A 17,036-nucleotide genomic window follows, 5' to 3' on the forward strand; every position below is an offset into this window, starting at 1 on the left:
TCCTTTAGCATCCACAGTTATGTGACTGAGTCCAAACCGTAGAGGATCGTGTCTTGGGCAGGCAGTACTGATCACAACCTGGATTCAAACAGTCTGACAATGTATCACGTTTCATTGTTTATACTGAACACAAGAAACTAAGGTACAAACATAAAATATAGGAGTTGGAGTTGGCCATTTAAGCCCTCAAGCCCATTCAGCCATTGAACAAGATCATTGTCAATTTTCTATTTCAACTTCAACTTCCTACGCTATCCACATATCCTTTTATTTACCATGTAGTGTGTGGTACTTATAAAGCCCTGGTATTGGCTGTCTGCTTAGTGGCAGTATCACTAATAATTGGCATCAATGAATGCTTTGTTCATTCATGGAGCATTGGTGCTTCTGATAAGGCTGATACCTGTTGCTGATTTTAAATTTCCTTTTGAGTAAATGATGGTGACTGTTGCATTGAACTGCTGCAGTCCAAGTGTTGTATAGATGCACCCACAGGAAGGAATTCCAGGATTTTGATTCAGTGGCAGAGCAGTGATATATTTCCAAGTCAAGATGGTGTCTGACTTGGAGGGAAACTTACAACTGTTAATGTTCCCATGCATTTAGGAAGGTGGAGACTGAGTGAGATTCTGCAGTGCACTAGGTAGATGATATACATTACTGTGCTGGTAATAGAGACAGTAAATGTTGAAGGTGGTGGAGGCAGTGTCAATCAAGTGGGCTGCTTTGTTCAGGATGGTATCTTGAGTGTTGTTGGAACTGCATTTATCCAGACAGATGGGGAGTATTCATTCAAAGCGAAATGATGCACTCCTCTTGACTGGTTTCAACATGCAATCCCTGAGGTAGGGATTTACGTAGTGTCAAAAGCTGTCCAAGGTTCTACCATTGCCCAGATCAGAGAACCGATTGTGGATTGCCCGGCAGTCATAGATTATTCCACCAACATGTTGGGTAACACCATATCAGGGCCATTGGCAGTCTAGTACAAGTGATAGGAGAGTTGCGTAAAGCAGACAAGCTCAGACAACCAGTAATATCAGACTTTGAACCTGTAGTACAAAGGGGCCCAGCTATATCTAAATCTTAACAAAACTAAACCTTGCAGCAGCTAGCATATTCAGGGGCTATCAGCCAAAATATGGAGGAAAGTACCATTAACACTATCTATTTGAAAGGCCAGATTGTGGTCCTAATTGATGAATAATGTTATTCATAAATAAGCACCTTATGGCCATAACACTCAAGCACTGATTCTGTGCATTTCTTGTGGATCAGTATATTTGGCCTCTTTGCTCCCATTTCTGTCAGGTGTGGAGAGTGCTGGCTGGAACACAGTAGCAAGTTGCAAAGTGGCTTTGGGACTGAAAAAGAGAGCGAAAGAGAGCGCTTCAGAGGTCCACTTCATAGCTCCAACGGCAACACCCATAAACTGGTCAATACCTCTTTATGTGGTCAGTTCTGTATTCCTTTAGACAGCTCCTGAAATTGACAACAATGTTCTGTTTGCTGCCTCTATAATTAACTCTAGGTGGCAATTTAAGTGCTGATTAACACTTTAGTGGCTATTCCTATTTCAACTCATTTATTGAGATGTGTCTTGTACTAGACAGTTCCATCTGTCTAATTTACACATTTTTCCTTTTCTCACATTTGAAGTATGTAACATTGATGGACTAAAATGTCTGAGATATAAGGATAGGTTACATGGACTTGGTTTATTCTGTTGAATATAGAATATTTATGGTTGACTTATCCAAAGCATGATTAAAGGAGTCAATAGGGTAGACACAGAATAGACACAGGAGTGGAGAGTGCAGATCTTGGTGGCAGAATCTTCAAATTGGAGCCAACTGTTCAGATGTGAAGTCAGGAAGTGTGCCTTCAAACAAAGGGTAATGGGGATCTGAAATTCACTTACCTCCAAAAAATCTCCACTTGTAATTTTCAAAACTGAGAATGATAGTTTTTTTTGTCTTCTTTTTTTTTAACCCTTCATTTACACATGGAAAGCTTTTGACACTAATCTAGCTCCCTCAGAGCCAGCTTTCAGGATGTCAGGATGTCTGACACTCCTGTTTATTTTTTTGTCTTTTATCTACCCCCACACTATTTCCTAACTGCGGTAGTGCTTCTTCTCTCTCCCAGCACCCATGTTGTGTGTGTGCAGGTGTGAGACACAGTTAAAAAAACAAGTACACAAACCTTTATTCAGTTTCCACCACCAGGAAGAAAGAAAACACCCGAGTGGCCAGTGACAAGCAGTGCCCTTCACATCAAAGGGCAATGCTGTGTGATCAAACAGTGAAGGGGAGGGTAGGGACTAAATCAAAATAGAGTTGGAGGGGGAAATAATACACTCCACTCCCTGCGGTGCCCATCTCTCCCTAAAATTCTCGAGGGTGTTAGTAGACATTGTGTGCTCCTTCTCTAAGGACACCCGGCAAGAATAATAGTTTTATTTTCAGCAGGTGTACAAATCTTTATTCAATTTCCATTACCAGGAAGAAAGGAGACACCGTGTGGCCAGTGACAAGCAGTGTCCTTCTCAGAAGGTATTGCTGTGTGATCAAACAGTGAAGGGGAGGGCAGGGATTAAATCAAAATAGAGTTGGAGGGGGAAATAATACACTCCACTCCCTGCGGTGCCCGCCTCTCCCTGGAAATCTTGAGGGTGTTGGTGGACACTATGTGCTCCTTCTCCAGGGACACCCGGCAAGAATAATAGTTTTTTTTAACCTCCACACTACCGTCTAACAGCGGTGGTGCTTATTTTTCCCCAGCACCCATGTGTGTGTACAGGTGTGAGACACAGTGAAACACACAAGGTGCATGAATCTTTATTCAGTTTCTACCACCAGGAAGAAAGAAAACACCCGGGTGGCCACTGACAAGCAGTGCCCTTCACATCAAAGGGCAATGCTGTGTGATCAAACAGTGAAGGGGAGGGTAGGGACTAAATCAAAATAGAGTTGGAGGGAGAAATGATGCACTCCACTCCCTGCGGCACCCACCTCTCCCTGAACAACTCCAGGGTGTTGGTGGACACCGCGTGCTCCTTCTCCAGGGACGTCCAGGCAAGAATAATAGTTTTATTAGGTAAGGGTATTAATGGAATCTAGGTGGGTTAAATGTTGATTATGTTAAGATACAGATCAATCGTGTCTAATTGATTAGTCAGGTAAACTTGGTGTTGAATTGCCATCCCCTTTCCTAATGTTCACTCCTTTCTAGACCTTGTTCACAATCTTTCTACCAAAGGCCTTTGCATTCTTTAGGCTTACCTCTTCCAAGGGGGTTGTAAAAAGGACATAAAGGAGGCCACATAAAACTGTAGAGAGGTCAAGTGAATAAGCAGACATCTGGTGAATGGAGTCTAATGTAAGAAGATGTGAACTTGTAGATTTTGCAGGAAGAACTAAAATGTCAATATTTTATCTAAATGGTGAGAGATTGCAGAGCTCTGACGTGTAGAGGGATCTGGGTGTCCTCAAGCAAGAATTGATAAAATGTTAGTGTGGCAGTACAGCAGGTATGGAAAGCTAATAGAGTGAAATTTTGAAAGGATTCAGAAAATATTTACAAGGATGTTGCCAGGGTTGGAGGATTTGAGCTATGGGAGAGGCTGAATAGGCTGGGGCTGTTTTCCCCAGAACGTCAGAGGTTGAGGGGTGACCTTACGGAGGTTTATAAAATCATGAGGGGCATGGATGAGGTAAACAGACAAGGTGTTTTCCCTGGGGTGGGGAGTCCAGAACTAGAGGGCATAGGTTTAGGGTGAGAGGGGAAAGATATAAAAGAGACCTAAGGGACAACTTTTTCACACAGAGAGTGGTGCGTGTGTGGGATGGGCTGCCAGAGGAAGTGGTGGAGGCTGGTACAATTACAACATTTAAAAGGCATCTGGATGGGTATATGAATAGGAGGGGTTTGAAGGGATGCGGGGCAGGTGCTGGTGGGTGGGACTAGTTTGGTTTGGATATCTGGTCGGCATGGATGGGTTGGACTGAAGAATCTGCTCTACGACTATTTATTGCAAGGAGAATTCAATGTGAAGTTAGAGAAGTTATGCTTCGGTTATACAGGGCATTGGTGAAACTACACCTGGGATACTGTGTGTAGTACTTCCTACTTAAGGAAGAATGGAAATGCATCGGAAACAATTAAGAGAAAATTCACCATGATGAAATGATGGGCAGACTATGCTTGTATCCACTGCAGTTCAGAAGAGTAAAAGGTGACATGATTGCAACCTATAAAGTCCTGAGGGGTTTTGACAGGGTAGGTGTGGAAAGGATGTTCCCATCTTATGGAAGAATCTAGAACTGGGGCTCACTATTTAAAAATAAGGGGTCACCCATTTAAGAAAGAGATGCAGAGATGTTTTTCTCTTATGGAGGATCATGAGTTTTTGGAACTCTGTACAAATACAATGGATGCACAGTCTTTGAATACATTTAAGACAGAGCTAGATAGATTTTTTGATAGGCAAAAGAATGAAAGGTAGGCAGGAACAAAGAATAGTCACTGTTTGTATAGTCCTCATTTCCAGGTAGTTGTGTTTTGTGTGGTGGGATGGTTGCCATGGATACTGGCAAATTCTAATGGTTGGCCTCTAAAATATAAAATGAATATAATCTCTTCAAAAGTCAATAAAAAATGGTCAATGTAAATAAAATCTTCAAACATTAGTGCATGACACAGCTGGTGAAAGATACACTAGAGGGAGCTGTCTCCTAAATTATAAATCATTAACCCAGCCTCTTTTTGAAAACAGAGTGCTACAACATTAGATATTAAAGGTCTGTGGTTATGGGTCAAGGAAATTGAAGTTGAAGTTAATGATAAAATATATATCCAACCACTCCCCCATCCTGTCCCGTTCTTTCCCCCCCTACCCCCAACACACACACACACACACTTACACACACAACTCCATCTTGGACTTCCTCCATTGTTACTGCAGGTCTATCATTTCCAAGTTTCTGTTCTTTGTTCTAACTAATTATTCTATGCTTCTTCAAAGTTTGGGAGAAGATTTGTAGCTCGGGTGCTCGTTGTTGTGGTTCTGTTCGCCGAGCTGGGAATTTGTATTGCAGACGTTTCGTCCCCTGTCTAGGTGACATCCTCAGTGCTTGGGAGCCTTCTGTGAAGCGCTTCTGTGATCTTTCCTCCGGCATTTATAGTGGTTTGAATCTGCCGCTTCCGGTTGTCACTTACAGCTGTCCGCTGTAGTGGTTGGTATATTGGGTCCAGGTCGATGTGCTTATTGATTGAATCTGTGGATGAGTGCCATGCCTCAAGGTATTCCCTGGCCGTTCTCTGTTTGGCTTGTCCTATAATAGTAGTGTTGTCCCAGTTGAATTCATGTTGCTTGTCATCTGCATGTGTGGCTAACAAGGATAGCTGGTCGTGTTGTTTCGTGGCTAGTTAGTGTTCATGGATGCGGATCATTAGCTGTCTTCCTGTTTGTCCTATATAGTGTTTTGTGCAGTCCTTGCATGGGATTTTGTACACTACATTGGTTTTGCTCATGCTGGGTATTGGGTCCTTCGTTCTGGTGAGTTGTTGTCTGAGAGTGCTGTTGGTTTGTGTGCTGTCATGAGTCCTAGTGGTCGCAGTAGTCTGACTGTCAGTTCGGAAATGCTCTTGATGTATGATAGTGTGGCTAGTCCTTTGGGTTGCGGCATGTCCTCATTCCGTTGTCTTTCCCTTAGGCATCTGTTGATGAAATTGCGCGGGTATCTGTTTTTGGCGAATAGAGGTGTTCTTCTTCCTCTTTTTGCAGTTCTGGTGTGCTGCAGTGTGTTGTGGCCCTTTTGAATAGTGTCTTGATGCAACTTCTTTTGTGTGTGTTGGGGTGGTTGCTTTTGTAGTTCAGGACTTGGTCTGTGTGTGTGGCTTTCCTGTATACCTTTGTGGTGAATTCTCCATTTGGTGTTCTCTGTACCATCACGTCTAGGAATGGGAATTGGTTGTCCTTTTCTTCCTCTCTCGTGAATCGGATTCCTGTGAGTGTGGTGTTGATGATCCGGTGTTTGTTTTCTATTTCTGTGTTTATCATGATTACAAAGGTATCATCTACATATCTGACCCAGAGTTTGGGTTGAATTTGTGGTAAGACTGTTTGTTCTAATCTTTGCATTACTGCTTCTGCTATGAGTCCAGGGATGGGTGAGCCCATGGGTGTGCCATTGATTTGTTCATATATTTGGTTGTTGCATGTGAAGTGTGTTGTGAGGCACAGGTTTGAGTATGCAGTCTTTGTTGATAGGTTCCCCGTCTTGTTGTCTGTTCTGTATGTCCAGCAGGTTGGCTATTGTTTCTCTGGCTGGGTTTTGTCGATAGAGGTGAACAGTGCCGTTACATCTAATGAGACCATGATTTCTTCCTTGGCTATGTGTATATTTCTGATGATGTCCAAGAATTCCTGTGTTGACTGTATAGTGTGTCTGGATCCGCTGATCAGGTGTTTCAGTTTCTGTTGTAGTTCTTTAGCCAGTTTGTGTGATGGTGTCCCTGGTAGTGATACGATGGATCTGAGTGGGATATCTGGTTTGTGCACTTTAGGTAGTCCATAGAATCTAGGGTGTTGTTGCTTTCAGGTTTCATTCTTTGTAGGTCAGACCTGGTTATCTGTCCATTTTTTAGTAGGTTCCTCAGTGTGTTGTTTATCCTATTGGTGAGCTGTGGGGTGGGGTCAAACTCCCTCTTTTGGTAGGTGTTGGTATCTGCAAGTAGTTGTTGTGCTTTCTGGATGTACTCTGCTTTGTCCAGGATGACCGTCATTCTGCCTTTGTCTGCTGGTAGTATGATTATGTTCTTATCGTTTCTTAGTGATTTTAGTGCTTCCCTCTCCTTGGTGTTGAGGTTGTGTGTTTGTCTTTTCCTTGTTATCAGAGGTACGATACTTTGTCTCACTGTTTGTTGTGTCTCTTCTGTCAGTCCATTGTTCATGAGTGTGCATTCTAGTGCTGCTAGGAAGTCTGCTGTCTTGGCGTCCCTGTGGTTGTAGTTGAGTCCTTTGGCTAGTATTGTTCTTTCCGTGTCTGTGAGCTGTCTGTGGGAGAGGTTTCTAACCCAGGTGGGTGTTGTGGTGTCCTCCCTGTTGTGTGTTAGTTTAGCCATTTTTTTCTTTTAGTGCCGTTTTTTTCCGGTGTGTGGTCCTGTTCTGTCCTATGGTGACGGCCTGTCCTATGGTCCGGGTCCATTCCTGATTGGTTTTTGAAATTAACGATTTTTGGCGCGCAATTTCTTGTCTGTATTTGTGAGGTCTGTTGTGAGCGTCTGTAATCATTACCTGGATCATCCTGAATCCGTTCTGTCTGGCTGTGTCTCTGGCTTGTGGGTTGTTGACTGGTGGTCTGTATCTAACACACGGTGGAAGGATTTGATTCTTTCGGCATTCATGCAGGAACTGGAGTTATTTGTATGTGGCGTTTAGGCGGTTGGCACAGGATTCCCATTTCCTGGCTTGTCATAGCATCTCCACAACTCCACAACTCACCAGAATGAAGGACCCAATACCCAGCATGAGCAAAACCAACGTAGTGTACAAAATCCCATGCAAGGACTGCACAAAACACTACATAGGACAAACAGGAAGACAGCTAATGATCCGCATCCATGAACACCAACTAGCCACGAAACGACACGACCAGCTATCCTTAGTAGCCACATATGCTGATAACAAGCAACATGAATTCAACTGGGACAACACTACTATTATAGGACAAGACAAACAGCCAGGGAATTCCTAGAGGCATGGCACTTATCCACAGATTCTATCAATAAGCACATCAACCTGGACCCAATATACCAACCACTACAGCGGACAGCTGGAAGTGACAACCAGAAGCGGCAGATTCAAACCACTACAAATGCCGGAGGAAAGATCACAGAAGCGCTTCACAGGAGGCTCCCACGCACTGAGGATGTCACCTAGACAGGGGACGAAACGTCTACAACACAAATTCCCAGTTTTAACTCATTATTACTCATGTGGTCTCCATGTTCATCAGCTCTGCAAAACCCCATCTCTGATTCTCAATCAGCTTCTGGAATCCTGGGTCACAGCTGCTTCTTCCTTTTCGCCAAGCCTAATCTCTTAGTCCCCACTCCTCCAACTCCATTCCTCATTCTCTATTACCCCCAACTCCAAATGTCATCTCTTTCTCATCCCTAGTCTCTCTAAATCTTGTCCTAGTCAATTCCATTTTCATTTTCACCTCTTCCTTGATCCTGCTCCCTCCAATGCCAACTCACATCCCTACTCTCTCCATCCCTATCCTTCATTCCCTACTCCCTCCCAACTTTAATCCATCCAACTCCCACTCTCATCCCCTCCAACTTCTGCGCCGCCCCCTCTCCACCCCCACACCTCCCACCCAGTTCCGCTAACTCCAAATCTCAAATCTTCTTTATCCTGCATCCTTCAACTCCAGCTGGCATCTCACCTCCCTCCAACGGAAACATTCATCCCTTCAATTTTCAACTTCAACCGTCATTCCTGGTCCCTCCAACCCTCATTTGCTACTCTCGTCTACTTGTAGCCCTAATCCCTAAGGTCTTCTCTAACTCCAACTTGCAAATGTTATCCTTTGGCCTTTATCTTCAATTTTGCAAATAATTTGGTTTTCCCCATTCTTTTGTACAAAGGCATTTAGATGAAATAAATCCTCATGGCCAGAGAGACCATTATGATTCCAATTGTAAGAAGGGAAAGATTTGCAGTTATATCACATTGAATTCAATGAATTACCTTGAAGTGCAGCTGTTGTTGTTAAGTAGCCCAATGAATCCATTGCATATCCGGCAAGGTGTCCTTAAGCACCAATGAAATAAATAACTGGTTAATCTATGGTTCGGGTTGGGTAAAGAAGGAAGAATGCCAGGAGAAGTGTGTGCAGGGCTGATCTGGATGCAAAGCCTCAATGTAGCTGACAGAGCCACACAATTTGGATTTGAATCAAGGCAGGAAGGACAGTAAATACGCTGAAAAAACCCCAAACTCTCAGATGAATCAAGCAGGAAAAGTGATTTTGGCAGAAGATATGAAGAAATGCGAGGTGAGCAGGGCAATGTTTTCTAAGTGAAGAAAAATGGTGTTGGTAGCAAATCAGGAATGAGAGTAATGGGAACATAGTGGAGTGGAACATTGGCGAATAATACAAGCCAAGATTTCTGATGGCAGAGATGAGCCTCTGCATTCCCCTCAGCAGTGTGCGCTCATTAAATGATTCCTATTTTGTCATCAATGGTAGAACTCCTCCTGCTGTGTGGTGATCCTTCAGCCCTGTGTTTCACTCGAAATACATGTTGCATATCTCTATTTCCCAGTTTTGGATCTGAATTAGCAAGCATCTACTGAGGCGAGAAACTGCTATCAACTTAAATCTGTCTATGTCCTCCTTCTGATGGTATTTTACACATAGAACTTTGCATGAATTATGTTGCATTTACACAGGCTACTTGGCTCAACTGATTTCTCCTTTGGTTTTGTCTCTCACTCTACTTAGCTAGTCTAATCTCAAAATACTTTAATGCAGTTCTCTATCAAGAGTTTATCTATCTTTCCTTTAAATGGATCAATGGAGTGCTACATTTGACACCAGAGACACATTAAAAAAAGGCAGACAAAAGCTTAATTGAAGATGTAGATTTTAAGCAGTTCTTGAGGGAGGAGACAGAAAAAAAACAGATCGAGAGGTTTAGGGAAGGAATTTGAGGACGCACCAAATTGGAGGAATGTTGGGTTGCAAGGCTGGAAGAAGATAGGGAGAAAAGAAGCCAAGGATAAAGTTAAAGTGATCAGGAGTTGATTGACTGACCCTTCCCTCTTCTTAGTACCTGAGGAGTAAACAGCATTGATTTCAAAAGAGAGGGGCAACAAAATGGATAGGTTCAGTTTTTATAATATTGTAGTGCATGTGTGACATATAGTGTCAGCCAGGGGAAATTCAAATCACATGTTGATCGAAAGCAACACATATTGTTCCAAGTTTGGCTTGGAAAAAAAATAGTTTGAAGAAAAGGATATATTATATGTCATGTGGTGGTGACAAATAATCCAAAAGACTACTTCTCTGGTTCTTATTAATACCCCTTGGTAGCTGCTGGTTTCTAAACAGCTTCTGGTTAACATTTCTCAGTATTGTATAAAACCCCTCAAGATTAAAAACCCCTGGCAAGATTTTTCCCTCTAACACTGTGTTTACTTGTTACTTGTGAAATTATACATAAGACTTCTTTTGTTGTTTCTAAGTAACCAAAGGTCCTGTCTGGGAAATCTATTGAGTACTTTATCAATAAATTACATTTTGCTTCTTGGAACTAGACCTCATTCCCTGAATCACAGATTTATGACATTGCAGAAGGAGACCATTTGGCCCATGTGTCTGCATCTCATTTGAGGGAACATGAGGATTCAAATGGATACTCTGACCAATGCTGATTGAAATTATCTCATGGTGAAAGGGAAAACGGGTTAGGGAGCCAGTATCTTATTGCAAACAGCTCTCATTCCTAAATCTGCCTGGAAAATAATTCAGCAAATAGGTGCTGAATTCCATGGGGACTCTCATGATCCACTATGAACATTTGAGGGAAGATCAGTAGAATCCCCAGAGGACCAGTAATATGTTTGATATTTACTCCTCACTAAAATCATACAATGGCATAGCATTAATGGAGGCAATTCAAGCGATAGTACCCGTGCAAACTCTTTGGTAGCATCATCTATCTAATCCCATTCCTCCACGGAGAAACCTCCATTAAAATTACTGACGTTGCTCTAGAATGATAATGGGGTAGAGGTTGGCATAGTAAATCTAACGTAGCAGTTAGGAGCAGTGACCATTCAGCCTGCTGAGCTATTCAGTATGTTCAAGGCTAATCCTCCAGCTCAACATCGTATTCCCACTTTCTCCCTTACACTTCAATGGCCTTAATATCAAAAATGCATTAATCTCTTTTTCGAATATACCCAGTGCCCTACCTCCACAGCCTCCTGTGGGAGCAAATTCCACAGGTTGACCACTGTCGGCGTGAAGAAAGGTTTTCTTATCTCAGTCCGAACTGGTTCACTCCCTGAAACACTTTCCCTGGTTCTAGACTCCCCAACCAGGGAAAACATTCTTCCTGCCTCTAGTGTGTCCAGCCCTGTTGAAATTTTATAACTTTCAATATGATTCTCTCTCATCGTTCTCAACTCTTGGGAATACAGGCCCAGTTGATCAATCTCTCTTCAAAGAACGATTCACCCAGTATCCCCAGTATCAGCCTAGCAAGCCTGTGGTGCACTACCTCGTGACAAGTATATTGTTTCTTTGACAGAGAAACCAAAACTACACACTGTACTCCAGGTGTGGTCTCACTAAGATCCTGTATAACTGCAGTAAGTCACCCCTACTTCTGAACTCAAATCCCTTTGCAATGAAAGCCAACATAGAACTTGCCTTCCTAATTGCATGCTGCATTTGCCTGTTTATGTTCATTGACTGATGCACATCAGCACTCAGATGTCCTTTTACGTTTCCCAATATATCAGTACCACCCATTAAATAGTACTCTGCTTTTCTGGTTTTCACACGGAGGTGTACATACACAGGTTGAAGGCAGGCTATCTGTTCAGAGCTACCTTTCAGAGCAGCTTCTAATGACCCTCAAGAGAGCTGCACGGTGCCCTTAAAAGGGTTAAGGCCCTATTAACTTGGCAGAGGTAGACTAGCAACACTCCAAGATACAGCTTTGGATCTGTAGCTGCAGGAGTCACCAGACACTCATCAGTACAATTTGCAAAAACAAAGTTGGTGCCAGCTCACTTGCAATATTAATTTGCCAGGCTAGGCAAGGTTGCCATGTGTAAAATCCTCATTGTATTGTGAAGTGTTTTCTAAATATCATTGTGATAGTCCTTGCCTGTAGGCTTATTGTAGGTGAGGCCATGCCTAGCCCTGGGAAATTAACTCAGGAGTCTGCCCTGGCTAAGTTACTAGCCTTCTCATTTTCCCTTGTCAAAAGACTGTACATTGAAGTCCCACTCCAGGGATAAATCAAAATCTAAACTGAGACTCTCTTTCATTCACTGCTAAGGGGTATTGCACTGTGTCTTCTTTCATTTACTACTTTCCATGCTCTTTCCATCTCTATACAGAACAACCTCAAGTATCTGACTGAGACAGGCGGGAAGTATTTTGTTCAGGTAACTGATTGTTTGGATCACTGATCTGATAGTTGTGCAACTGGAATGCCTGTAGTTCAGCCTCAGATGGAACATTGTGCACAATCCTTGTCCTCATTCTGCACCAAGTGTGTAGAGGTTAGAAATGACACAGACAGGTTTTATAAGGATGGGGGAAAGGATGCAGGAGTATATTCACGAGATGTTGGAAAAGTTGGAGAAAGTGCACCTGAACCTGGGAAAATTGGGAAGTAAACTAATCAGAAATTTTCCAGATGGTGCGAGGTTCAGGGTGTCTAACCAGGGGGGGAAGTTCCCTCCTTTGAATGAATCAAGGTCAGAGAAGTCAGAGATTCAAAAGTATTGGTGAATGATAAAGAAAACAATGGAGTAGGGTATCTTTCACTCAGAGAATTATTTAAGTCGGCAACGATTTCCCATAAACAAAGAAAGAAGCTGATTTCAGAATGTATTAAAAGACATATGGTCAAGCATACATGGAGTAATTGTAATGGGGAGAGAGAGTCTGTGGCCAGATCTGACTGGGAGGGATGGTGGGTGACAGGGCAGGGTGGGGCAGGACAGGGCAGGGTGAGGCAGGGCAAGGTGGGGCCGGCAGGGCAGGGTGAGGCACAGCAGGGCAGGGCAGGGCGAGGCAGGGCAAGGCGGGGCCGGCAGGGCAGGGTGAGGCAGGGCAAGGTGGGGCTGGCAGGGCAGGGTGAGGCAGGGCAGGGCAGGGTGAGACAGGGCAAGGTGGGGCCGGCAGGGCAGAGGGTGAGGCAGGGCAGGGCAGGGCAGGGTGAGGCGGGGCAGGGCAGGGCAGGGTGAGGCAGGGCAGGGTGAGGCAGGGCAAGGCGGGGCTGGCAGGGCAGGGTGAGGCAGGGCAGGGTGGGGCAGGACAGGGAAGGGTGAGGCAGGGCAAGGCGGGGCCGGCAGGGCAGAGTGAGGCGGGGCATGGCAGGTGGGGGGTAGGGCAGGGCGGGGCCGGCAGGGCAGGGCACGGTGAGGCAGGGCAGGGCAGGGTGGGGCAGAATGGGGAAACCCAGTCAAAATTGAATGACTTTAGGCAATCGTCACACCAGTGTCAGTAATGCCTCTTCGATGTAATTTTTTTACCGAACCTTGAGATCTTGTTTGCATAATCCAAAATTCAGATAATCATTCTGTAATTTTCTCCAAAATGCAATCCTCCATGATCTCTGTGATCATCCCCCCACTGACTCAGGTTTCTCATGAAAATGCTCATCAGTTGTAACTGTGTCTTCATCTACTCACATAGGCCCCATGATCTGAAATTACATCTCAAAACCTTTCTATCATTCTACATCCCTTAAGATACTCTTCAAAATTTACCTCTTTGAGAGATTTGTCAGTCCTTCCGAATTGGCCTGGGGATTCCTGGAACTGATGATCAATGTTCAGGATGCTGCTGTTTCCAATCCTGGGAAAAAAAAAGGGACATTAAAAAAATGGCCAATTTCTTTCAACAGTTTTATTTGGCACATATAAAAATATTGAAGATAAGAAAGAAAGTCTGTTTGGCTGAGAGTTTTGCTTTCCAATTGGCAGAGGAAAGCAAGGATTTATAAGGATGGATTTGTTGGCCAATTAATGGTTGGAGCAGAGGGGTATGCCATGTGATAAATCCTCCAGAAATACATTGAGTCAGAGTTGGCAACACTACTCTTCAACCAAATGTTTGCTCATTTCACCTATAATATCTCCTGATGTAGTTTAGCATCAATTGGTATTAGATAATGTGAAGGACATTGGGATATTTTAGTCTATTACAAGGAAGGGGAAGGCTATAGACAGCACAGGATCTGTAAATATTAGTAACATGGATCTGAACGCAAAAGTTTTTCGACATGTGTCCTTGAAGTCACTGTAATGTGCAAGAGTGGGCACCTCTGTTCTACCCTAGATCCTTTATGGTGAGTATCTATGCTACCTAAATCTAAAGAAAGGTTGAGCTAGAACTGTGTTCGCTTAACATCACAAAAAAAGGAGCAAAAGTGGGCTTTTCAGTCCATCAAGCATGTTCCACCATTCAACAAAGTCAAAATTGATCCAATTGTGGCCTTTCTGCCACTTTTTTGTAGGTTCCCCATGATTCCTGACTGTTGTCGTCTCCATGGCAGCACCTCTCCCAATCAGAGTCCTCTCAACTCATTCAATATAGATATTGTTTTTCCTTTACTATACTATTTCTTATGGATTGTCCTGATGTGTGCAAGACAGAAGGTTTTGATAAAATGTGTCTTTTTTCAAAAATAGTTTTTGAACTGGTTTCCCAATGGCTTTACCTTGGGGGATAAAAGGTTATTGAATCTCCACTGAGGAAACTGGAGATATCTAACAAGGGCAACACTGAGAGATTACCACTGAGTAGGTCAATCCAGCTCAGCAGGATTTTGATCTACAACAAGGACACTGATTGAGACGACAGTGGGACAATGAATGGTTAGGATTTGCAATGCACTGTCCAATGTTCTCATTGGTTGCTGTCAACAGAGAATTGCATATGACCTTGAACGTGAAAAAATGAAACAATTTTTGAGAACAGCGGGGGAGAAGGCTGATTGGATCGCTTCTTAAAGTAGTTTGCACCGTCTTAATGGGAAAAATCATGTCCCTTCCCATCCGTGTTAGCCTATGATAGTAGGCTCACTTCAACATCAATTAGTGTTGAGTGGTTCATCAGTAGTCACAAAGCAATTATTGAATGATTGATAGCTAGCCCTAGGACTCTCAACACCTCAACAGTATAGGAGATGCAATGGCTCTCTTCAAGGCAAGAGTCCAATACATGGTCTGTTAGATCTTACAATGGAGAGGAATTGACCCTCTCAGAGTCCAGTGAGGAGGTTCCACAGACAACATAAATCACTACAGTTAATTTTCAGCCTGTCCCTGTACAGCAAGAGGGACATATCTACATCTTCAGTTCTGTCCACTCACGAAGGATCTGCTGGAACTTGTTGTGAAATTATTTCTGTCAGGCTCCTGGAATTTTTCAATGAGAATGAAATGGGCAGCAGAGGTCTGGAACTGTAGGAACTGGATAGGGTAATATGAGAAAGAGATTGAGATTGAGGTGGAGATTGAACAAAGGCCAGCTGTGTGAGAGAAATCTGACTACATCAGAGCTTTCTCAGGCCAGGTATCACACAGAGATGAAAGGCACTGCAGTCACAAAGGGGACTTTCTACCAGGCCTTGAGCAGGAAATCCCAAAGAAAACAGAACCGATAACCAAGCGATGGAAGTCTTGCACAAAAATAAGAACCCTTGTTTGTGGATGAAAGATGTCATTTGTCACAAGTAGGATAAATGAACTTTGAAAAGCATCTCTAAATTCAATTGGCTACAAAAGAGAGACAGACAGACAGAGATCAGAATCAGAGAATCCAGGCAACAAAAAAGCATAATTTTCATAAACTGAAATAAAATGCTTTTCATGACTCAAAGTACCTCAAAGTGTTTTGCACCCATTGATGCCATGTTAAAAGGCAGTCAATGTTATATAGATGCAGCAGCCATTTTGAGCACGCAAGCTCCCACATACAGCAATGTACTTATGCCCCCCAAACCTATTTAACAATTCAGGGGGTTCTGTTAGCTCAGTTGGCTGGATGGATGGTTTATAATGCTAACAGCATGGGTTCAACTTCTGCACTGGCTGAGGTTACCATGAATGACTTTCGTTCTCAACATCTCCCCTAGTACGAGGCATGGTGATGCTCAGATTAAACCACCACTAGTTGTGTGTGTGTGTCTCTCTCTATAGAGAGACCCTATAGTCCAGTAGGACTATGGTGACTTTACCTTTTATCAATGTTAGATGAGGGCTTCGTAATGGACAAGCCACTGAGAGATGCCTCTGCATTTTTTTTCAAAATGACATGGCTTTCAACATCCACATGAACGGGCAGGTGGTATCAAGATGCTAATAGATGGCATCTGCAACAGTGCAACACTATCCATAAACTAGAAGATGTCCAATGAGATGTGAACCCACAACTTCTGACTCAGCGATAAAAGAATGATGAACCGAGCGGCAAGCGATACGACAGGTTATCATTGTAATATGGAGCAGTTATCCCTTTTGCTGCAAATTTGATCTTTTCCTCCCTGTAGCAGTACAGGATCCCAAAGCTCTCGAATAAATATATGCAAACATTTCAGTGCTGCTAATGGAAAGGATCGTGAATGAATTACAGCAGTGATGAGAGAGTTAAACCAATTGCATCAGATGCAAACGTAAAATTTAATATTTACAGCTGTAAAAAACCTAGCAATTTAAGGCAATTGGATAACAGAGAAAAATGGCAGAGGATAAGTCACGAGAGACAAAAACTGAATTCTACATTATCCTGCAGCTGTAATTTTGTAACTTAATGTTTTGGAAAATTTGACAGTGTAGAGGTTTGGTGAGCTAATGAACTTTATCCCACAATAATTTCCAATGAAACCGTATAGCAGTAACTTAAGCATTGAAAACTGTATTCCACAAAACAAAATATAACCAATATCTAACTTCTACTATACCTTTCTTCTGTTTGGAGCTTTCAGTTTTAAAGGCGGAAGGAACTTGCATCTCCAGAGGTCCTTTTGTGACATTCCAAACTTCTTTCAAAAGTTGAAACACTTTCGAAGTGCAATCCCTGAAACATAAAGAGTAAAGAGGTAAATGGCCAGATCATCAGTTTTGATGGTGTTGATTAAGGGAATATTAATGGTCAGGACTGTCTGGGAGACCTCCATTACTCCTTTGTGAAATAGAACCAGGGTCCCAGATTCAATTTCCACCTCGAGCAACTGTCTGTGTGGAGTTTGCACATTCTCCCCGTGTC

At 43.1% G+C, this 17,036-nt stretch overlaps 1 long non-coding RNA gene across 1 annotated transcript; it reads right to left on the reverse strand.

The window, feature by feature from the left end:
- Positions 1–4: 4 nt before the first annotated feature.
- On the reverse strand, positions 5–16,827 carry LOC148150127 (uncharacterized). Its single transcript, XR_015756831.1, has 3 exons — positions 16,732–16,827; positions 13,535–13,622; positions 5–78 (listed from the first exon to the last, which is right to left on the reverse strand). It is a non-coding gene; the product is annotated as an uncharacterized LOC148150127 (long non-coding RNA).
- Between the last annotated feature and the right edge of the window lie 209 nt (positions 16,828–17,036).

This window comes from Chiloscyllium plagiosum, unplaced genomic scaffold, assembly GCF_037043375.1.
Source record: "Chiloscyllium plagiosum isolate Xiang-an unplaced genomic scaffold, Cpla_swu_hap1 HiC_scaffold_4, whole genome shotgun sequence".
NCBI lineage: Eukaryota > Metazoa > Chordata > Chondrichthyes > Orectolobiformes > Hemiscylliidae > Chiloscyllium > Chiloscyllium plagiosum.